Here is a 25,000-nt window from a genome sequence, read left to right as displayed (position 1 = left end):
CTATATATACTCTTTTTAACACATTAACGGCTACAGGCTGTCGGATATTACTATAAATCGGAGATCTATTTTTACAGATCATATTTCCGGAACTCCATGATATCTGTTGAATTAATATAATTATAAACAAGTAGAGTCGATAGAGCAAATTGTTATATTACATAAATGTGCAATTTCCTCACCGTCATTCGTACTCAAGTTTTTTGATGTATCGCATATAAAGCTAAAGATATGTGATATATCATTATCTCGTTACAATCGAGTGCCAGCTCATCACAATCCTGAATATGAAACATGTGAGTTGGAACGACGGACGAAACACATCTAAATTTATGCAAAAATACATTTGTAATAAAAACATTATGCAATAAAAACATTTTCCCGATCTACCCTCCTTGTTTATATATATATATATATATATATATATTCTTGTTTCATTCATTTGAGTGCGGCCATGCTGGAGCACCGCGTTTTAGTCGACCCAGGACTTATTCTTTGTAAGCCTAGTACTTATTCTATCGGTCTTATTTGCCGAACCGCCAAGTTACTAGGACGTAAACACACCAGCATCGGTTGTCAAGCGATGTTGGGGGAAAAACAGACACACAGACATACACACGCACGCACACACACACACACACACACACACATATATATATATATATATATATATATATATATATATATATATATATAGAATAAATTGTAAATGCAAGAAATAAAAACATAAAACACAAAGGATTCTGCGGTACACGTGTTTCAAGCTTTATATCAGTGTATAATTGACAATACAAAGCTATCTTCAGCCGCAAAAGTATTTCTCTCCCAAGAAATTATATCACATCGGCGTTAAAGGAGGAAGAAAGGTGCGATATAAGAGGTGAGGTTCCTTTCGGTATTTTGCATTGTACTATACCTCGTAGAATTCTCCATTTACACATAATTTCCTCGCTACTCCGAAAACCGCCCATACCTTGCCACGATTCAGTGTCTAGTGTTAAGTTGGTGGTTAAGAACAATATAATAAAATGACAAAATGAAATAATAATATAAAATAAAATGGGAATATAAAATCATGAGCAGAAAAGAAAAAGTAATACACAGATATTCATGTAAAAATAAAAATAAAAATAAAAATAAAAATAAGATTAAAATAAAACATAAAAGGAGTCAAATCGGTGGGGCGGGTAATCTAAGAAACAGTAAGAGAAAATCTGGATAGTCAAGTAAGATACACCTAAGCTATTTAGATGGGTTGGCGAAGGGTGGTGACGAAAAAATCTAAACGTAGAAGAAGATAAAACGATAAATAGATATAGATACAGAGATCTTAAAGGTCGTAAGGGATAGATATATATGAGCTGTGTCTGTCTATATCAGTGGTGGGTCGTAAATAAGAAGTGTCATGCCAGAATAGACTTGAAACATGATATTCTTGTGATGAGTGGTCAGTGGTCAACCTAAGCGAATTACAACTTAAGTGTACTAACTTATCTACATACACTTATTTAGATGAAGAAGGGTGAAGGAAGTGGAAAGGGTAATTATAACATAGAAGACCTTAAAGAATGAATCAATAAACATGTCAACAAGAAAAGGGAAATGAAGTATATGGGGGAGGTAGGGTTGGACGTTAAAATTCAAAAAACAAAATTCAAAATACAGAGTAATATAGTATACTAGTGATAGGAAATATTAGCACCCACATTAATAATGTAACAAATAAGAAATAAACAATAAAATAAGAACTAAAAAATAGTAAAAAATAATAAAAATAAGAGATAAAAAGTAAAAAATAAAAAAATTAAAGATGAAAAGAATAATAAAATATAAAAAATAAAGATAAAAGAGTCAAAATATAACCGATAAAAAATAAGAAATACAAAGAAATTAAAAATTAAAAAAATAAAACGTAAAGAAACCGGAAGTAAAAGAGTATAAAATAAATGTAAAAGTATAAAGTGAAGTATATATATAAAAAAATAAAAAAATAAAACAAATTTATAAGCAATATACACACATATATATACACACATACATACACACGCATACATACACACATATATCTATCTATATATATATATATATATATATATATATATATATATATATATGCACATATATATAACCATACATATATATATATCCCAAGAAAGTAAAAATAAAAATAAAAATAAAAATAGAAATAAAATAAAATAAAATAAATAGTATAAAAATAATAAGTAAAATAAAGTAAAAAATAAAAAATAAAATAAAATAAAAACTATAAAATGATATAAAAATAGTAGAATAAAGTAGAAATGTAAAAATTAAAATAATTAAAAAAGGGGGTTGATTAGTGTTATTTCGTGTTATAATTTCGTATTGTAGTGTCCTTGGATGGTTTCGAGTCAGTGACTGAAGCTAGAACTATATCCATAGGTTTGGGATTATGGATCCGGTTTATTAAAAATTTGTGCAAATTAAGTGGTCATAACCTAGTTATTCGAGGGTAAACCAAAATATTGATGTATATAGTAAGGTTAGGGGTAGAGTACGGGCTATGTTAGTTAGGTGTTTGAGTTGTGGTAGGTAGGATCTAATGTGGGAGTAGTTAAATAGAGGAGGTGTAGAAGTGCACATAACTAAATGAAAGAATTTAAAGGTTATAATATCTAAAGGTTTTCATCATTTTATGGATACAGGAGGGTTTGAAATCTGACCTCTTATTAATTAGTTTATTCTTATCAGGAAATTTAATAATTTTCAAAAGTTCAAGGGAGCATGATTGGCAACCAGTTCTATTATCTTTATACGTAGGGCCGATCAAACAATAGAACATCTAAGGTTAAAATTAATCTTGTCGTCCTTAAGCTCCCAAATTCTGCGAGATAATGAGGTGTTGTTAGTCTATATATATATATACGACGGGCTTCTTTCAGTTTCCGTCTACCAAATCCACTCACAGGGCTTTGGTCGGCCCTAGGCTACAGTAGAAGACACTTGCCCAAGGTGCCACGCAGTGGGGCTGAACCCGGAACCATGTGGTTGGTAAGCAACCTACCTACCACACAGCCACTCCTACGCCTATATATATATATATATATATATATATTTTTCAAATTTTGGCACAATGTCAGCAAGTTTGACGGTGTGGGAAAGTCGGTTACATCGACCTCAGTACACAACTGGTACTTAATTTATCGATCCCGAAAGGATGAAATGTAAAGTCGACCTCGGCGGAATTTGAACACAGAACGTAAAGACAAAAGAAATACTGCTAAGCATTTCGCCCAGCGTGCTAACGTTTCTGCCAGCTCGTCGCCTTCCTCATGTATAAATATTATTTTCTGCTCTAGGCACAAGGCCCGAAATATTGAAGGATGAGACCAATCGATTAGATGGACCCCAATACGCAACTAGTGCTTAATTTATCGACCCCGAAAGGATGAAAAGCAAAGTCGACCTCGGTGGAATTTGAACTCAGAACGTAAAGGCAGACGAAGTTAATATATATATATATATATTAATGACAATAAATTTCTTGTTACATTAAAACTTAAGAAGAAATCAGAAGCTTCATAACTTTGAGTACAACCACGTGATACTTGAAAAGGATATTTATTTAGATATCCATTTAAACCTGTGCACACATATGAGTTGAAAGAAGTCTTTGAAGACAGTATCCACTGTACGCTAGGTGGTTATCTTGCATAAAATCAATTAAAATATCATGTGATGTACGCCTGCGTAAAGTAACATTAATAAAGCATTCGCCAACAGTGTGTGGTTAAAAGCTCCCTTTGCTGTCACATGGTATCGAGGTCAACGAAGTTGCTAATTTCATGAAGATAGTATTGTCATATAATAGTGAAAAATAGATATTAGTAGAAATGCTAGCGGAAGGTAAGGGGCTCTCTTTCACGATTTGCACTTGAAATTTATTTGCCAAAACTAATTGGAAAACTAATTGACTTTATCAGTACTTCAAGTTCAAAATGTAAATCTTGAGTGAACATGGTTCATTAAGATATAACTTCTGCTATTCATTTGGTCCACACAAACAAAACCACACAAGGTTGTAAATGGCATAAATGTTATAAGCTGCAATATCAGGTTTAATGATGATGCTGAGGTGTGGCGTGGATAGTTTAAAATGGCCGCGTTGGAATAGTCAGTACGATGTACACATTTCTGATATTGTGCACCACTTCTTGAAGACGGAAAAGAAAAACAGGAATGAAGCTCTGTAGTTGTCTTGCTAAGCATAAACGAGTTGATACTTCATTAGCCGTATGATGCTAATATACAAGAAAGACTATGTGCATGTGAATATGAGACCTTCCCACTGCTGTGATCGAGATGTATAAAGTACGAGTGAAGTACAAGGGTCAACGTAATCAACTTTCCCCCAAATTGCTGGTCTTTCGCTAAAATTAGGCAAACCTGTAGTAGTTAAGCCGCTCGAGGTGTGGTGGTTTAATTCACTTGCTAAAATATCAAGATTTGTTTCTGATTTAAACCCAATAAATTTGAAGGAAGTAAGTCAGTACTTATCATAAATTTCAGCACTGACGAGTACTTTATTTTATCGACCACAAAATGATGAAAAGGTGAGATTTAAACAGGCACACGGTCTCAATGAGGAGGGGATTTAATCGATTACATCAACCTCACTTCATGAGTGGTATTTTATTTTTTTCGACCCTGAAAAGGATGAAAGGTTACTTCAGTAAGATTTGAAATCAGAATGCATACAGCTGGAAGAAATAATCCAAAGTATTTTTCCAATGCTCCGACAGTTCTTCCAGCTCACAATTTCTTTAAAAAACATAAGGAATAAAAGTAAATATGTCACGAAATAAACAGATATAATCGTTTGTGGATGACAATGGCTGAAAAGTTGAATATTTCTATCTTCAGAATGCATATATGCCTGTCGAGTTTATAAGTTTTTTATAATGCTCATAGCCCACTTCATGGTTGAATTAGTTATTTTGTTAGTGATTTAGTTAATTATTTAATTTCTTCGTGAATTAGTTAATTAGTTTTGATTTAATTAGTTTATGAAATAATTAGTGAAATAATTAGTTAATTAATTAGATGAATAGTTAATTAGTTACTTAGATAACTGGTTAGTTATAAGTTCATGAATTAGATAATTTATTAATTAGGGAGTTAGTTTATTAATTAGTTAGTTAATGAGGTAGATAATTAGTCAATTAGTTGATAATATAAAAAATTAGTTAGCTAGCTAGATAGTGCTTTAGACCCCCTATTCACGGGACATGGGACTGCCAGAGCCTCTCTGTCTTCTCCGTCAAGTGCCAGGTCCCAAATCTCATCTCAGCTCTCACCATCACTCCTGAGATCTTTCACTCCTGAAAGGCACTTGTCCATCGAACGCCCTTACATTCTGAGACTCTACAGAGACTCTGGTGATACTGGAGACTCTGGTGAAAAAGAATTGGGTGAGTTACGGTAAATGTGAACAGAAAAGACCGATGCGTAGTTAAAGATATTATTTGATGTACTAAAACGTGTTGTATCAAATGATGTTGATAAAGCTAAGAACATGCGAAATATGGGGTACAAAGTAGTGCAAAAGCGATTTGACGAAGAGAAGTGAGATCTCATCACAAAATATTGAAACGAATATTGAACAACAAGAGCACTCAGAGAGCGCAAACCTCCGCGAAGGCAACTCCAACATCCTCTCAACGATTAGCAAAAGATGATTTTTAAAAGGTGTAGATAAAGTACGGGCCACATATGTTCCATAGCGATCGGAAGCTCGGAAGTAGCAAATATCCAGGCGAATTGTATACCGCAGGCTACACTTCAGGACAATATTCTTCTCATCAAACGAGATTTTAACTTGTCGTTAGGAGGCCCATATTAACACACACAGGAATACACATTATGTATTTAATTTCATTATTTACAGAACATTTCAAGCAAGATTCTTGTATGTGCTCCATTTTAATATCACAGATGTTTCTATCGTGGTGGTAGAAATTTATTGATTTTTCAGACAGAGAAATTATTTCTTATTTGAAATAAAACTCAATCAACCATTGTTATTTACTTAGACATCAAAGATAAACTTTAGAACATTTTCTTTCAATCCTCTCCATATTTTAACTAAAATGATAATTATATTCGGTTACTGCTTCTACTTCTAAACACCACCACCACCACCACCACTACTACTACTACTACTACTACTACTACTACTATTACTACTACTACTACTACTACTACTACTACTACTACTAACACAACAACTAACACATCTCCTACTACGACTACCACAACCAGCTCCCCAACCGCTACTGTCACCATCACTAATACTACTACCACTACCACTCTCACTACTACTACTACTACTACTACTACTACTACTACTACTACTACTACTACTGCTGCTGCTGCTACTGCTGCTGCTGTTACTGCTCGTGAGGACGCATGGCCTAGTGGTTAAGGTGTTGCACTTAGGATCACGAGACCGTGGTTTCAAATACTCGACCGAGTGGTTCGTTGTTTTCTTGAGCAAAACAATTCATCTCTCGTTGCTCTGCAGTCACTTCAACACCTGATGCTTGGTACACCGTGCACAAGTTCAGGCAATGCCGTTTTAGTAGAGGCGAGTGGGAGTCAGCTAATACACAGCACACATATTCGGTTGGTGCATAATTGCTGCTTTTTTCCAAAAAATGTATTCAACAAAAAAAAAAACATGTAACAAAAACATCTTTAAATGATTATTCCGGAGCATATTCACAATCTACTTCAATTGCCGCTTCCCATTTGCTTGTTTTTGTTGAATAAAATTTGTTGCAATTATTATGCACCATACAAATCATTTATTTTTGTCGTTCAACAAGAATTTGCAGAGCCATCTTTCTCAGATTTCGTGAGACTACCATCATCATCATCATCATCATCATCATACTACTACTACTACTACTACTACTACTACTACTACTACTACTACTACTACTACTACTACTACTACTACTCTTCAACAATCTCTTTTGCTGCTGCATGCTTTTATTAACTACTGGATCCTGGGTGTGTCCAGTGTTTGCTATTTGTTTTGTATTTACTAATTGTTCACTGTATACAACATAGAAAATACACGTCCTTAATTTGTTTTTGTGTTATTGTTTGCATGTTATAACAGTGAATATTTATTTTCATTTCCTTTTTAGTCCCCATATTGTTTCTCAAATCCTACGATTCATGAGCTGTGTTACCCGCCTTCGATGACATATAAGCGACCGAAACCACAATCCCATCCAGTAAATGGTGCGCCGGTCTGTTGTAGTGTTAAAGGCCAAGAATTTTGTGGGAAGAAGTCAAGATTATAACAGCGTCCCCAGTATTTGATTGGCACTTTATTTTATCGATCCTGAAGAATGCAAAGCAAAGTTGGTCTCACCGGGATTTTAACTCAGAGTGTGAAAAGTTAGAAGTACGGCTTAGTATTTTGTGCAACTTGCTAATAATTCAACCACTTCGTTGCTTGGTTTACCTCCATTTTCAGGTATTTAGGAGGTACATTCAAAAAGTATCTGACTTTATTTTTTACCGCCAAAACTAATACTATGTGGTAAAAATCTTTTTGGTGGAAGGTGACGCTACCTTTTCTGCGCATGTATGGAAATTTTCGCACCGCTAAGCCGCGTCAGTTCTCGACTGCAATGCCTTGAGTACAGAAATATATTGCGCTCTTATCGGAAATTTGCTGTCACGCAAGAAGAGCGATTGCATTGAACAGAGATATAAACCCATGCTGCGTCACCAGTGATAATAGTCATCATGAAGTCTTGTTCGTGATTTTCTCAGTCCAGCATATCTTGAGCTGATGAGTAGGCTATAGCAGAGGACAGGAAGTCCCAAAGACTCTAGAAAGCGTACATCGATCTTTGGTATGGTAGCATTACATAAAAAAATAACTGTCTGTGATAAATTCTGCTGACATGTGGAACTATGTGTAACAGATGCCATCGCACATAGGACGGATCAGACTATGAGTTGGATCCCTTTAAACTTTGTCCCATTGGATTCCTTCGGAAAATCAGAACACGATTCTTTTCTGTATTTGTAGGTAATTCAAAAGAAGCAGTGAACAGCTGAAAGCAACCCCTAAATAATGTTTTTAAATATCGGCTGCGGTAGAATTTGAGGGCAGTTAGAGAGGTGCAGCACCCAAGCAAATTTTGAGACTGTTAGTACCAAGATGTGAAAGTTATATGTATAAGAAAATCAATGGTTCAACTTTATCAGCTATTTGCAGTCGAGACATGGCGAGTGCTGGCAGTAGAAGGCTTTAGGCTTCTTGAGGAACTTTGATTATCCCTTTGGTTGCCATTCTCATACCACTGTCGGTGCTTTTATGCTGTCATGTCATAAATATGTTTTTCTTCATTGGACATTAAGTTTTCGTTTTTCCGTTGCTTCTCATATATATAAAAATAGCACAATATACTTCATTGTAATAATTTTAGAGAATACAAATATATATATATATATATATAAATATATATATATATATATATATATATATATATATATATATATATATATATATATATATATATATATATATATATATATATATATGTGTGTGTGTGTGTGTGTGTGTGTGTGTGTGTGCCAGTAAAAATAAATACAGAAAAGGGGTCTTGTATGATTGTGTATAGAGGAATATATTATTTTGTTTAAAAGAGTTCCAACACTGTCTGTGTTTTTATGTTTTATTTATATTCCTGCAAAACCATTGTGGGATATAGAATGTGGAATATACAATATATAATATAAAATAAAAATGGATGGTACAATGAAATAAAGTATTGAATGTCTTATTGAATATATGGAATATGTCTTATTGAAGAGATGAAATATTGAGTGTTCAATATAAAGGATTAAATATATAAAGGCAAATACGTATTTTCTATACTTTGTGGTATTTCATCATGGCCGGTATGACAGACTTTAACAGACTGTATATACATATATACGCATTCATATATATATATATATATATATATATATATATATATATATATATATATATATATATATATATATATATATATATATATATATATACATACATATGTTACTTTTTTGTTTGAACTAGTGACACAGTAAAACACAACTGAAAATAGATTACATCTAAGCACATCCGCACCACAAAAGATTAATTTTTGAAAGATATTATCGAAATCAGAAAATAAAGAGAAATACTTATTTGCAACTTATAATCAGCAAAAAACACAGTTTTCAACAAAAACATGTTAAATACACACCCACCCATATACTTATATATATGTAAGTATTCATGTATGTACGTATGTATGTATAAATTTCGAAACCTATAATCGACAGTGTTATGAATAATAAAGAATAAATACTTCCCCCGAAGGACTTTGCAAGACATGGGAACTGCTATATTGGCTATTATATAAAATCTATATTCATTGAAGTTAAAAACAGTATTATAGTAAAAAGTCATCTTACATACAGACAGACAATTTTCAGATTCATTCGAGTCCCGCGTGCAAACGTATTGTTCGATCGTGAATGACTTTTTCTTTTAAAAAAACACCCAACTGTTTCTCATTGTTTTCTTATAATGCAGGATGGCGTACAGACACACTCTCACACAAGCAGACAGTCGGACACGCACCACACACACACGCAAACATTTCTGACCTTTTTAATAATCATTTTTGGTTTCGTTAGGGCATTAGATTTGAGCTACTGTAGGCTGCAACGCAAGATGAAGATATTCTGAGATCAAATTCCGTTGAGCTCGGCTTTGCCTTTCATCCTTTCAGGGTCAACGAAACAATTACCACCTGACCAATGAAATCAAAATTACTAGTCCCGCCCCATACAAAAAAAAAAAAGATGCCAGTCCTTGTGCCTAAAGTGGAAATTATTATTGTCATTGTTATTATTATTATTATTATTATTATTATTATTATTATTATTATTATTATTATTATTATTTAAGACGTCGTACAGCAACCAATATCGTGGTGTTGTTGATTGAAGACATTTTGTCTAGCCGGGGTTTGTAATGTCCGGCAAGTCACAACAAGGACCCCAGACGGACAGGACTTTTCGCAATATGCCTGCAGTTTCAGTTTAAGGCGGTGAGCTGGCAGAAACGTTAGCGCGCCGGGCGAAATGCTTAGCGGTATTTCGTCTGCCGTTACGTTCTGAGTTCAAATTCGGCCGAGGTCGATTTTGCCTTTCATCCTTTTCGGGGTTTATTAAGTAAGTACCAGTTATGCACTGGAGTCGAAGTAATCGACTTAATCTCTTTGTCTGTCTTTGCTTGTCCCCTCTATGTTTTGCCCCCTGCGGGGAATATAGAAATAAATATGCGTGCAGTTCCAAGTAATGCTGATTTTTGCAATACGCCTAGATTGTAGGATATTTTAAAAAGTTTCCAGGTGTTTTTACAGATAGAGTGGGTATTGAACTCAATGCTCTGGTGACAATAGGGACAACGTTTAAGTTTGATTCTCGTAGCTGGTACCTCTTAGGGATCTCAATTCTCAGGTCTCCATACTTATCAATCGTTTCTCTTTCTTTCACGAGAATATTTTAGGCGGCGGCTGATTGAATCGTTCGCACGTTGGACGAAATGCTTAGCAGTATTTCGTCCGTTCTCCATTCTGAATTCATATTCTGCCGAGGTCGGTTTTACCTTTCATTTTTGCCGGGCTTGATAAAGGAAGTACCAGTTGAACACTGGGGTCATTGTAATAGATTCATCCCCGCCCTTAAAATTACTCTCCTTGAGGCAAAATTTGAAATTATTATTGTAGGAAGTTTGTTGAAAGGTGGTTGAATGTTGGAAGAATGGCTAGTATGAAAAGGCCAATTCTGAGCATGCACCTGTAAACAAAAGGAGAAGAGCTATTGCCCTGTTGTTCAGGCACCCGTGGCTTTTGTGGGTTTTTCCACGAGGTCCTTAAAGTGCCTCCCCTATTGGGAGTTTTAAATTGTTTAATGTTTAATTGTTATTTATATTGTTTACACATTGTAAAACCCATTGTATCATCCTGTTTTTGTCTTTTATGTTGTTGCATGTCAATTAATATTTTGTATGTGAGCCCTTGTGGCCAATAAAAGAATAAATTATTATTATTATTATTATTATTATTATTATTAATATTATTATTATCATTATTATTATTATTATTATTATTATTATTATTATCATATTATTATTATTATTATTATTATTATTATCATAAGATATTGCACATACATTCAAGCATAACCAGATGTTCACATATGAATAAAGAGAATAAGAGCGAAGGGGTGAGGAAGAGACGAAGGAAATATAGAAGTGCGTGATACACAAAAGCTTCTAATGTCAAGTAAATCAGCGTCTAATCTGTGACGCCAAGTTGGCGGCGAGTAAACTACTGTGCTAAAACGCCCCATGTGGTAATATATAAGCTTAAAATTACATATCTGCTATTAATATAATTATGTATTGAAATGGTTTACAAAAAATTGTAATAGAATTATGATATAACATCAATGGTAACGGCGCGAAACCACTATGATGTTTGGGAAATACTAAGGGCAAACTCAGCTGCGAATATTCCGTGTTAAGTTTTCGTTTCGTTTCCCGTTTGCTTTGCTTTTGTCTAACTTTTTCTCCTTGTTATGTTCTTTCTGTTCAACCTGTGATGTAATATATCTATGCGTTACTACCTACAAACGATTTTTCTGCCTAATGCGGACTTCCATAATAAGTCTGCTTCAGTGATAAGTGTTAATAATTCGACAGCTGTATATTGAGTGGATGTGAGTAGTGAGTTGGAAATAATGAAAACGTGTCTCTCATAACTTGTCATAAAAATGATGCATGAAGTACCTGGTGATATTTGGTTCGGAGAAGTAAAGCCGAAATTATCTCTAAGAGCGGAAAGCATAAGATAGCTACGCATTGATGAGGGTAGAAAAGAAACATGAATTAAACAAGTGATAGACATAGAAATATTTAGAAATTAATGAACAAGACAGTTGAATATTTAGGAAAAAGTTTGGGTGGTATCTAGAAATACTTCAAGCAAACAATTATAAGGAAATGAACTCCTAACACTAAGATATACGGTTGTTCTAATTGCTCTAGTTTGGCACCAGTTAAATGAATTCAATTAGAAACGAAGCAGAAAAGTGAAACTTGAAAACGAAAATAAATGAAAGCCAGCATAAGTTGAACTTTGTAATTATTTTAGAAACAGGCGAAAGAAAAATGCTTCTTTCTCGTTATGATAAAATAACTGTAGCGCCAAAACAAAAATACCTAAAATAAGAAATTATGCACAAATTCCTAAATGCACAAATAATTAGTAACAACGACTGGTTAATGAATAAATAATGAATGCGGAGTAAAACATGTGAATCGTTATGTAACATGCATAATTAGAAAAAGAGTTAGAAAATAGGAAGAAAATATCAAACACTTATCATCTCTTGCTGCAATAAAATATAATATGAAGAGTCTCATAAAAAATGTAAAGTATATGAGAAAATATTTAATAAAATGATATAAGTGGGTAGATACTAAAATCAAAGTGATATTAATTAAATCACAAGACCTTGGTTTTTCCTTGCGATGCAAATTTGGAAATAGATACGGAGTATATACTGTGCCAGTAACCCCAAACTGTACATTATATTGTTTATAGTTCCTTATTTGAAACACAGCACATCCACCCACTCATACCCACGCTGATGCTTATATCTATGTATCAGTATATATATATATATATATATATATATATATATATATATAAACAAATAATAAATGAGTATATGCATATATACGTACAGGTATGTGCATACCTACGTCTACCTGTATATATAGGTGCATATCTGGGTACAGGACATTGCAAACAAAACGTAGACAAGAAAATAATAATAACCAGAGTACAGAAAACACACAAGCCACATAGAGAACATGTTCCTTCATCAGCTACACCCGTTTTAACACCGGCGTATATATATATATATATATATATATATATATATATATATATATATATATATATATATATATATATATATATATATATATATGTATATATACATGTATATATGTATGTGTGGATATATATATATATGCGTATGTGTGTGTGAGAATGTATGTATGTATATCTTACAATCACAAAACAGCACATTACACACACAGGCACACGCACACAAGTGAGTGTGTAAGTGATGTACAGTTCCATGATGGTAAAATGAAGAAAAGTTTACTCCATCTTTTGAGAGATAACTATTATTTAATAGACACAATACAGGTTGTTACGTACCACCAATATTGTTTTTATGCTGATAACATGCCAAGTAATGAATTATAGCATGTGTGATAGCCCAACATAGTCATCAGACACAAACCACATAGTATAACGAACTAAAAATTGAATGATCTGTGTTGGGATGTCACTTATTTTATAATTCATTATTTGGCATGCTCTCTGCATAAGATACTATCAGTAGTACATAGAAACATTATCGCGTTCATTAAATAATATATATATATATATATATATATATATATATATATATATATATATATATATATATATATATAAATATATATATATATATATAGTTATAGTTACAGTATATTCTGTTAAGAACGTGGTAGAGTACAGTATAAAGCTCATCCACCTTCAATTTATCTTGTGTTGTCCAATACCAATACTCTACGCACTTCCAGGTTTGAGTTTGAGCATCTGTCATGTGTGAATAGAGAATTGAAAAAATTGGAATCGGCAAGAGGTGGGTACAGTCGGACATTTATTTTTTTAATCACTACAATTGTTTCCACACAACGTAGTTCTCCAGGCATGCAGGTACTTGATTATACAACTGTTTCCCTGCATTATGAAATCTAGTTGTGTTTCTTCAGGTGATATGTAAATATTGTCTCCGTAAATTTAAAATCCTCGGCTTCAAATCTACAGTTTTACCTTGTATGTATGTATGTATGTATGTATGTATGTATGTATGTAAGTAGGTAGGTAGGTAGGTTTGTAGGTAGGTAGATAGATAGATAGATAGATAGATAGATAGATAGATAGATAGATAGATTGGTTGATTGATTCATTGACTGATTGATTGATTGAGTGATTGATTGATTGAGTGACTGATATAACCGCATGGCTTTCAACAACCCAGTTACTTGTCAAATAAACGACGGAAAATAGAATCCGAAACCAATGCTTGGTAGAATAAACCACCAAAGAGCTGAGAGAAATTCTGTTATTTTCCATTGTTAACAATTTTATGATACCGTTAAAATACAAAGAAAGTAGGGAAATACAAAATGTACAAAAACGATAGGTTTTGATCAAAATCGTCAATGAAAGCGTGGCTTTTATTTCAAAACTGACATGATGCGTTTTCCCACCTTTAGTCTAGTTCATTTTGGTTGGCAGTAAAGAAGAAATATATCAGAAGAAACTTTCAATTTGAAAGCTTGAAAAGAGGTGATAGGCCTTTCAATAAATAAACAAATAAATAAAGTCTCGCTGAGAATAAACTCAAAAAGCTAGAAGAGAAATGTTGTACCATCCAGGAGCGGAATAGTACAAAGGGCTGGATAAAATAGTCAAGACAGCAGTATAAATGCAAACATCATACAGGTGAAACTAAAGTTGCGTGTGAGAGGGCTGAAAAAATAATAATAGTTTACAGCTTTTCAAGTACAATGTAATAAAAAAAAATCTGTACCATTCGCACAAACACAGCTTATATACTTCAATATTTGGAAAATCCTTTCAAAGAAAATATTAAAACTAAACCCCCAAGCAGCCCTCCAGCAATATCTGCTGTTATGGGGATTGATAAATTAAATATTAGTGAAATACTGCGAGCGATTTAATCGCCTGTATCTCTTAACCAAATTTCTGACTATTTTCCAAGCCAGAATTTATCATTTATATTATTATATGAAATCTTACATTGTCTGAATGGAGATGAAACCAAAATTAGATAACTACAATTACTTTGGAAGTCATATCTCCAAATCCAAAAATGATACAGAAATGAAAATTGGTAAAGCTTGGTAAGTGCTTAATTCTTTGAATGCTTGGGTAAGATATAGAATTCTAATCTTCCACGTAAAACTGAAATAATCGTTTCCAGAGGTGCAGCTGAATCAATTTTAGTTTATGGTTCGATAACAGGGACATTTACAGCTTCCATGAAGAAAATATTGAATAACACGTACAACGCCAGAATGCTTCATTCAATTCTAAACATCTCATAGCGTTAACACAAAGTGTTATACCAAGACATCCCATCTATATCATACAGGATTCGAGTTCTGTCTGGAAAACATTAGTGCTGTATTTGATTTCTTAATGTGCTTTATATTGTTTTAAGCTTACTTTGAAAATCGTGATTATATTAACGTAATCTAATTTACTTTATTAAATCTGCAAGGTCAGATTTGTGTCATGTTATTATCGAGTGTCTGTTTGAGGAGCAACTTTCCTATCTCATAAATGTTCTAATTTCGTCTGAAAAAATTAGGGCGTTATAAGATTTCTTGAATTTGTTTATATCATATTTAAGAGTAGTTTGGAAGGTATTATTGCGTTAACAAAATATAATATTCGTTATTATATTCAAAAGGCTAGATTTTATGTCCGTTATTAAATTGAAGAGGCTGGATTTAATGTTCGTTATTAAATCAAGACGGTCGAAGGTTAGTTCCATGTTTTGCTACCATGGTTGTTTGATGTTGTATTATTTAAGTTAGAGTTGATGAAATGCGCTTTCAACTACATGCGCCGAACGACATCCCCGGTTTTCTCTTGTCGATTCCCGATCCAGAGATCATTTGAATTATTTAGAATGCTTTTTGGCAGAGTGGTCTGTGTGATATATTTATATATTTAGTAAAGTCTCATTTTGCAATATTACGAGCGCTCGACTATAATGGGTCTCTCTATATCTCAACATATCTCAATCCATTTGAACGATTGTCTGACAAGTAATGTATATGTTGCATGGCGCAACCAGTCATTAAACGATGACGAGAATATCATAGGAGGGAGCTGTCTCTCGTGTCAGTTTTCAGCGTCTGTCTTTCCAGCCTCTGTAACTGATGAGGTGATAACTACTCCGAAATGGATGCATCTAACAGTCTGGTTAGGGTAACTGTGAGCTGACTCGGTGTATTTACATTTATCTGTCTACTCCGAGAAATTTCTTCCATGACAAAATATAGTGAATTACATCCTTACGAGTCCGAATACGCTTCAGATATATTTGAAGTGGTAACAAATTTCTGTTGCAAATCTTTGAAACTATGTCTGGATACATAATATGAATATTGTGATTGCTGAAACAACCTCTTCATATACGCTATGTGCGCGTTTGTAAATTAGAAATCGTTCAAACGTTATCATAGTATAAAGTGTGTAATATAGAAACGAGATTATGTTGTATCCATTTAGTAAATAATATCAAAAACATTAAAATATATCAATCGATAGAAATATATAATACAATATATATTTAGAAAACCATACAGAACAGGTATCTGGTGGAGCTATCAGAGGTTTCTTGCATAGAACTCATTCAGACTGTATGTTCAGAAGTATTAAAAAAATATACTTCGAAAATATGTAAGAGTACTTCTGCTTCTTTGATGAAGAAAAAATATTTCGATAATACTTGTTACATATTCTTCAGTATCTCAATATACATGTTCTTGTTGGAAAACTAGGAAGAATAAATATGCTGTATAAGATCGAGGAAGCTACATGCAAAAAAAAAATAAAAGAAACAAAAGTAGCCATTTTCTTCTGGTAATGAAAAACATTAATTCAGACAAATAGTACCAATGTGAAAATAACCAGAAGCTCTGAACTCTCTAAAATTTGAAGAAACTTCATTTTCTTTACACGGTAGATAACAATAACAGAGCAAAAACGTTTATAACCAAGACTTATAATATATAAATACAAGATCGGAAATATTCGTAAAATAACAGCACTTCGGAAAACATACTCTAGGAAACTTGGGATTGTTAATATCTTCTCGAACAAAGCCGTAGTATGGCCATCTGAAATTGATTCATTGTATATTTTTTTCATTTCACCTTTGACATCATTCGGTCGTCTGTCATGCCACTACTTTATTTCTTCAACCAAATCTCCTCACCTTCCTCCACGGCTCTTATATTCTATTTTCTATTGATGTTGCATCAATCTAATTCCACAATTGTGTTGCGACAATTTTCCAAAAAAATAGTTCTTTCATCACAACATTTCCGACATTACCGACTGACCTAATAATGTGGAAATAAATTACATATACTAAGATTTTTTTCTTAACGGATTTCATTTTAAATATATTGCTCTTTTACAACATAAGACGGAGGCGTGACGGCGGGCTAAGAAGCTTGCTTCTCAATCACATGGTTCCTGAGCCCGAAAACCCTAACCGCTAAACCACACGAATTCACAGAATCAAATATATATGAATATGCAATGCAGTAATCCCTCGCTATATCGCGTTTCAGCTATCGCGGTTCTTCTATTGTGGTTCATCTATCGCAGTTTATTATTTAAGCTTACGTTGATTCCTCTGTGATCTTGTTTTGCATTTATAATAAAATATAGATGTTTTCGATCTGGTTTGGATTCTTTGCCATTAAATTTGATGGCAAAGAATCCAAACTAGATCGAAAACATCTATAAATATATACAAATTATAAATTACTAAAAAAAAATATATATTCAATACAGTACAGATTTTAACGTATCGCGGGGGATTTCGGAACGTAACACTCGTGAGAGTCGAGGGATTACTGTACAATGATTTACATTTCTGCTGGTGTATGATGTTTCCCTGTTTAAATACGTATATCTTTATATATCCTTCATGGTTGCGTTATTTTATTCATATCAGCGTATCAATGTTTATTTGTCTGCTCGTTTATTTATTTACAAGCATGGGTATATAACAAATACTGGCTGTTAAGATTGATTCAGAATTCATTATACATACACAATGCTTTAATTTTTGTTTTCGTAATCACGGATAACAGGCATTTATGACACATCACGTTCTGTCTTACCGTAATAATATTTTCGTAAATACGGAATACACAATTTCAAAAGTATCTCCTTAGTATATTTTCTTCAGCGTGATTCATCATAATCTAGAAACTTCTAGTTACAAAATAATGTTCTCAATTTCAAATTCCATATATATATATATATATATATATACCGGAGTAAGCACATGCAATGTGCAACAAGGTGGAAAAAAGAGTACTCAAATACCAGAGGTAGAGTAATATGCTTTATTTAAAAGCAGCAGAAATATAACAAAAAAACCGTTACTCTGAGTTTCACGTTCCCGTTCATCGGACAGTTTTGTTAGAAAATCTAACAAAACTGTCCGATGAACGGGAACGTGAAACTCAGAGTAACGGTTTTTTTGTTATATTTCTGCTGCTTTTAAATAAAGTATGTATATATATATATATATATATATATATATATATATATATATATATATATATATATATATATATATACATGCATATATACGTACATATATTCTTTTCTACTCTAGACACAAGGCACGAAATTTTTTTTTGAGGGGAGGGGCAGTCGATTAAATCGACCCAACTACGCAACTGGTACTTAATTTATCAACCCCCTCCAAAGAATTAAAGACAAAGTCGACCGCAGTGGAATTTGAACTCAGAACGTAAGGGCAGACGAAGTGCCGCTAAGTATTTCCCCCGGCGTGGTAACGATTCTGCCAGCTCACTACCTTAAAAATATCCCTACAACCTTCTAAATATTCTTTTCTACGATAGCCACAAGGCCCGGAATTTGTGGGGAGGGAGCCAGTCGATTAGATCGACCCAGTATGCAACTGGTACTTAATTTATCGACCCCGAAAGGATGAAAAGAAAAATCAACCTCGGCGGAATTTGAACTCAGAATGTAAAGACAGACGAAATACCAATTTCTTTATTGCCCACAGGGGGCCAAACATAGAATGGTACAAAACAACTGATTGGGATCAGTAATGCGAATGGTTTACATAAATATGACTTTAAAAATTTTATAAAATTAAAAAAATCGAATAATATTAACAGTACGTTAGACAACACAAATGAAGCGTTGATCAGGCCACGCTCCGACCCCACAAGCCCCGATCTATCGCTGGCACCTTTTTTTTTTCTTTTTTTTTCTGACTATTCACACGGTTCCTTGCACGCACAACACTCGTGCAACATGCTTCCATCTCTTTTGGAACGTCCACTCCGACAAACATCTTCTCTCCAGCCACACTTTCCTTTTCAAATGAAAAGTAAAAAATGAACGTAAACTGTGGCCAGAGATAAAGTTGCCTGTCTTAATTCCTTTTATACTCGTCTTCCATACTACCTCTTTCGCTATTGCTACAACCGTGAGAAAACAATTCTTACCTTCGTTTGTTAAAACTCCCGGTGGGTCAATTTTTATAATTGACTCAGTCGACAGCTGTACTTTTCCTTCGCCGGACAACAGATGTTCAGCATAAGCCCACATTTCAGATATCTCCGGACACTGAACAATAGCATGAGGCACGGTTTCCCTGTCTCCCCCGCATCTTGGACAGGTCGGCGACTGACGCTTACCGTGTCTTGCAAGCTTATCCCAAACGGGCAAGGCACCTCTGTAGCATTGCCAGGTTAAGGACTTTTGGAAGTTGTCCAACGTTCTCAACCCGAATGTACGGTGAAACAGGCTGTCCAGTTGAATAAATCCGAGACCTAGAGTCGCTCCTAGGCCATCGTCGCATTCAGACTCTACCAACCCACTATATAAAATCCGTGTGGAACCCCCACCGCTGGCGTTTCCCGAGCGCCGGAAAAGCAAGAGGGCCTTTCGACACTCTTTATGCCATTCACTCGACCTCGGTCTACGAGAACACCAGGCTTCCTGCTCGCAAAAACTTTTGAACTCGGGGAACATTTGTCTGGCCAGCGGAGACCACACCCGTTCACTATGAAGGAGAATCCAGAGGTCCCTCAATCTCAACGCATGCCTGCGCATCATTAATCAAGGCATCCCTAAACCTCCCTTTAAAGGCTTTTGACAGCAGACAGAGCGTTTTACAAGTGGTGACCTGCACTTCCACAAAAAGTGAAAGAGCTGTCTCTCCAGCCTGATCAACCACGAATCCGAACAAGGCACGACGGTTAGGCGGTAAGTAATGACCGATGCGATAAACACATTGGCCACCTCCGCCCTCCCTTTCAGGGATAGCCACCGCCAAGACCAGGTCTTGACTACTGCAGCCACCCTGCTCAATACCTCCGTCCAGTTCTTCTCTATCTGGAGGCCTGGACCAAACCAAACTCCCAGCAATGTAACCGGTCCCTCCATCCTGCGCCCAACAGCGCTGTCTGAAGGCATCGACTTGCAAATTCAAGTGCCGAGTTGTAAGCCGACCGACTTTTCCCGGTTAATCTTTGCTCCTGCCACCTCCTCGTAAGCCTCAATAGTCTTACCCACTTCACGTAGGCGTGCTATTGAGGTTATGCTGATAGTGATATCATCCGCGTAAGCCGTAACAAACTCCTCTAGACCTGGTTCTCTCGGAATGCCACTCAACCTCCGCAGTAGTGGCTCGAGAGCCACCACATACAAAAGTGGTGAGAGCGGACATCCTTGACGAACCGAGCGTCTGATACAGAACGGCTTCGAAAGAAAACCGTTCACCCGAACTATCGAGTCAATGTTGTGGTACAAAGCAATAAACCACCTGAGGAAGCCAAGGCCCAAGCCGAACCGCGCAAGCACAGTCGCCAGGTATCGATGGTCAACCCTATCAAAAGCTTTAGACTGGTCCAAATGTACCAGTGCCCCACCTTTGCCAGATTTATTATCAACCCTCTCTATGGTATAGCGAATAAGATGGAGGGTGTCCTGAATGGTTCTGCCTGGGATGGCACATGTCTGTGCCTCCCTGACTATACCATCCGCGACACGCGCCAACCTTTTCGCTAAGACCTTGGCCAAAATCTTCACTTCTGCGTTTAACAGAGTGATGGGCCTGAAATTCTCTATAACGACCCCTTGTCCGGGTCCTTTCTGACCAACGTCACTACTCCCCGGCGCACAGATCTGGGGATAAACCCATTCTGTTGCCAGTTCGCGTAAACGTCAGCCAGTAGATGCCCGAACAAGTCTGGCATACATTTATACAGCTCATACGGAAGACCATCAAGTCCCGGCGACCTACCCGCTTTACAGTCGGCCAAAGCCTCCTTCACCTCCCCAGGCGTGATTGGCCCCTCGCAAGACTCCGCATCCGACACCGAGAGACACGGCAGACCGGCAAGAAAGTCCTCGAGGGCTCTCCTACCATCAGGACCGCCGTCACCCTCGAACAGCTGGGCGAAGGACTTCCGCAAGGCCTCACACATTTTTTCGGGTTCGTTTATCAAGACGCCATTATGGTTCGTCAAAGACCGTATCTTGGAACTATTTCCTTGTCGAGCGTCCACCACTCGTGCCCATCCAGCGGCCTTGATTCCTTCACTTCTCATCGCACGTAACTTAGCTCTGGCAATACTTCCCATGTGCTGGGCTTCAAGATGCTGGTTTAACTCCAGTCTTTTCACCTTCACTTGGTCCGCATTGCCAGTCCTCCAGGCTTCTTCTAGTTCCTTAACTATACCATCTCCTATTCTACGTCCCTTCTTAGCTAAACTTATGCTAAACCTAATAGACTCATATTTGATGCCTCTTTTTAGGGCGTACCACCATTTGTTATTAATGATGGTACCTGTCAATGCCCTCTGAATTAACATCTTGATCCGCTTTCTGTATTCCTCAATCGCCAAAAGGGACTATTGAATTTCCAGTAGCCAGATCCCTGACTATGTAACTTGTCTATTGTCAGTTTACAGGTAACCATCTTGTGGTCACTGTAGCTGACTGGAAAAAACTGTGAACACTTAGCTATAGACTTATCTGTTTCTCTAATTAAAATCCTATCTAGATATGTTCTGGTAGACCCGTCACTATTTGACCACGTCCACTGTGGAGTGTTCGGGTATTCCAACCTATATGGGTCTGCTAGCTGAAAGTGACTTAGCAGATCCCGTAAGCCTGGGTTACATTTTCTGTTCGTGTTCGAGCCAACACAATCTGTGTGTGCCTAACATATTGTGTTAAAGTCTCCTAACAATACTAGCGAATGCGACGTGGCCAGGAACTTGCCCAGGTCACGAAAATATTCACTTTGCGGGCCCATAATATTGGGTGCATAAATAGCAACTAGCCTGATTATCTTGCCACAACTGAATGTCAGGTCCAGAACGACCAGCCTGCCTTCTGGATCAGAGAAAAACAACTTTTTCTCGGTTACCCGGTTTCTTTTTAGTAGGACCAACACCCCACCCCACCTCCTGCCCGACTCGGAGAAACGTATTTCTCGTAGCCGTTCAGGAGGAGGGACAGATCTCTTGGCCTCTTTACTCGGGTTTCCGTTGCAACAATCACATCCAATTTTCTTGACCTGATGTCATTTAGGAAGCGTCCTTGCTTCCAGCTAGACAACAGGCCACGAACATTTAAACAACCAATGTGAACAGACATGTCTTACCTGTTAATCAGGGCTTGTCCGGTGGAAAGGGACTCTCCACCTTTTCTTGACATAGGGTCGGAGGTGGCAAGTCTTGAAAAATGGACTGGTTAAATTCCAGTCTCATTGCCGATACAGATGTTCTGTATGTATTTAATAAAATCGTATGAGTCTTGGAATCCATTTCGTATAGTTCATAATTTGGAAATTTTTCAGACAGTTCAGCTATTCTGGTGGCTGATTTTTTTTGCTTTTATTTCTCTCATTAAATCAACATTTTTGCTGTGAAGTGCTACTATCCCTCTGTCCTCCACTTCTTTCCTTGTTATTTGTGGTCGGTTTCTTTTTGCTGCTTTTGTTGGTCGTTGTTCTATAGTAGTCGCCACTCTCGGTTGAGCTGATGATTGTATTTTTCTTTTGTTGTTGTTTTCTTCTCGGCTTTTTCTTCTTTTTCTTCTTCTACCTCTTTTTCTTCTTTCTCCTCTTCCTCGTCTTCCTTATTTTCCATGCAGTTCCTTCGAATGTGGCCTAATTTGCCGCACAAAAAACACCGGGGCTTTCGACCCTCGACAAAAACGTTGAGGAGCAACTCCTCCCCAACTTCTATTTTTTCTGGGAGTTGTTCAATTACAGCCTGTTCTCCTTGAATTAATAAGTGGACCGTGTGGCCTATCCAATATGGTTTTTCGGTGACGATAGCTTGGAGTATATTTACCTCATCTACCTTCTTTGCCAGGACCGCCGCCATCAACCACATTGGATCAATTTGAGGTGGGAGCTTTGTTATTTTTACATTGGATGTCCTCATCCCCATGTAAATCGGTATCAAAATTATATCCTCCGTTTCCAAGGATTTTACAGAGTGCACTTGTGCAGTTTCAATGTTTTTAAAATGTACCTCAATGGTACCGAATTTTTTGCCTCTTGCTAGATACGTAATGTCCTGCCAAATGGGCTTTAGACCTTGTTCAATTCTTTCTTCGCTCACTCGCTCGATTTTCCTTCCTTTTTTGCAGTAAACTTTAAAAATAATTGGTTTTTTTTCTTCTGTTAATAATAATTCTTCCGGTGGTTGAACTTTGACAACACCGTTTTCAATTTTTAGCATGTCATTGTATTTTAATGTGTCGCTTTTGTTTGTCGACAGCTGGCGGGTTCCACCTCCAACCGCCGACGCAAAACTTCTTTCTTGTTTTTCTTCTGTTTGTATGATTTTCACATTTATGTTCCTCCTTGTAACGGTACAATTTGATAGCTCTGGAAACTCCTCTTCAGAAGAATCCGAAACTTCTCCCAACAATAAATTTTCTATATTTTTTCCTCCGGTTAACTCCTCTTCGCCAGACGAAGATACATTATTCGGCATCTTGCCAGCAATTACTGTTTCCCCCCATAGGGGAAACACACGATAGTTTTCAAACGAAGACTATCACACAATAGTTATGACAAGAACACACAAAAACAGTTAATGGAAACTTGCACTTACTGTACAGACGCACTCAAATAACTAGTAACAATCCAATCTCACGGAGTCGCTACACCGCTAAGCACCTCAACCGGTGTCACACAGACGAAATACCGCTAAGCATTTCGCTCAGCATGGTAACGTTCGCGCCAACTCGCCGCCGTAAATGAAAGCAGATGTTACATGTTATTGAATATTTCATATCGGAAATCCGAAATAGGTGTGGCTGCAATAAATTCCGCAATCGGTCAGTGGATGCAAATCATATGTCTGAAAGCTACCAGACCGAATATAGGATGACCAGATATTGAATGATCGATAAATCCCAACACTGAGAATTTGGACGACCTAAAATAAAGACGGTTACCTTACAGAAATCTTGGAAGATCGAAAACGTAAAATAGAGAAAGCTCGATAGCAAAAACCGCACCAATTGATGCTCTTTCCTATCAAATTTTGGCACAAAGCAAGCAGTTTTAGGGGGAAGAACAAACCGATTACATCGACCCCAGTACACAACTGGTACTTATTTTTTCGATTCTGAAAAGATGAAAGGCAAAGTCGACCTCAGCGGAATTATATGGAAATATTTAAACTCCGAATTTTTAAGTAATTTCAGGTAATATCCGTCTGATATGTTGGCACAGGCTAGCAAGTTGGGTCTTTACGTTCTCAGTTCGAATTCTGCGGAGGTCAGCTTTGTCTTTCAACTTTCTGGATCAATTAAAAAAGTACTGGTTGAGAACTACTAAAGTCGATGCAATCGATTTGACCACAACCCAGAAGTTGCACTAAAGTTTGAAAACAATATTCTTTTATTCTTTTCTTGGTGTCAGTCATTTGGCTGCGGCGATGCTGGAGCACTAGCTGTAGTCGAACAAATCGACCCCA

The sequence above is a fragment of the Octopus bimaculoides genome, chromosome 3 (genome assembly GCF_046866305.1).
Source record: "Octopus bimaculoides isolate indiv1 chromosome 3, ASM4686630v1, whole genome shotgun sequence".
In the NCBI taxonomy this organism is placed as follows: Eukaryota; Metazoa; Mollusca; class Cephalopoda; order Octopoda; family Octopodidae; genus Octopus; species Octopus bimaculoides.
Note: the sequence above shows the minus strand (reverse complement) of the source record.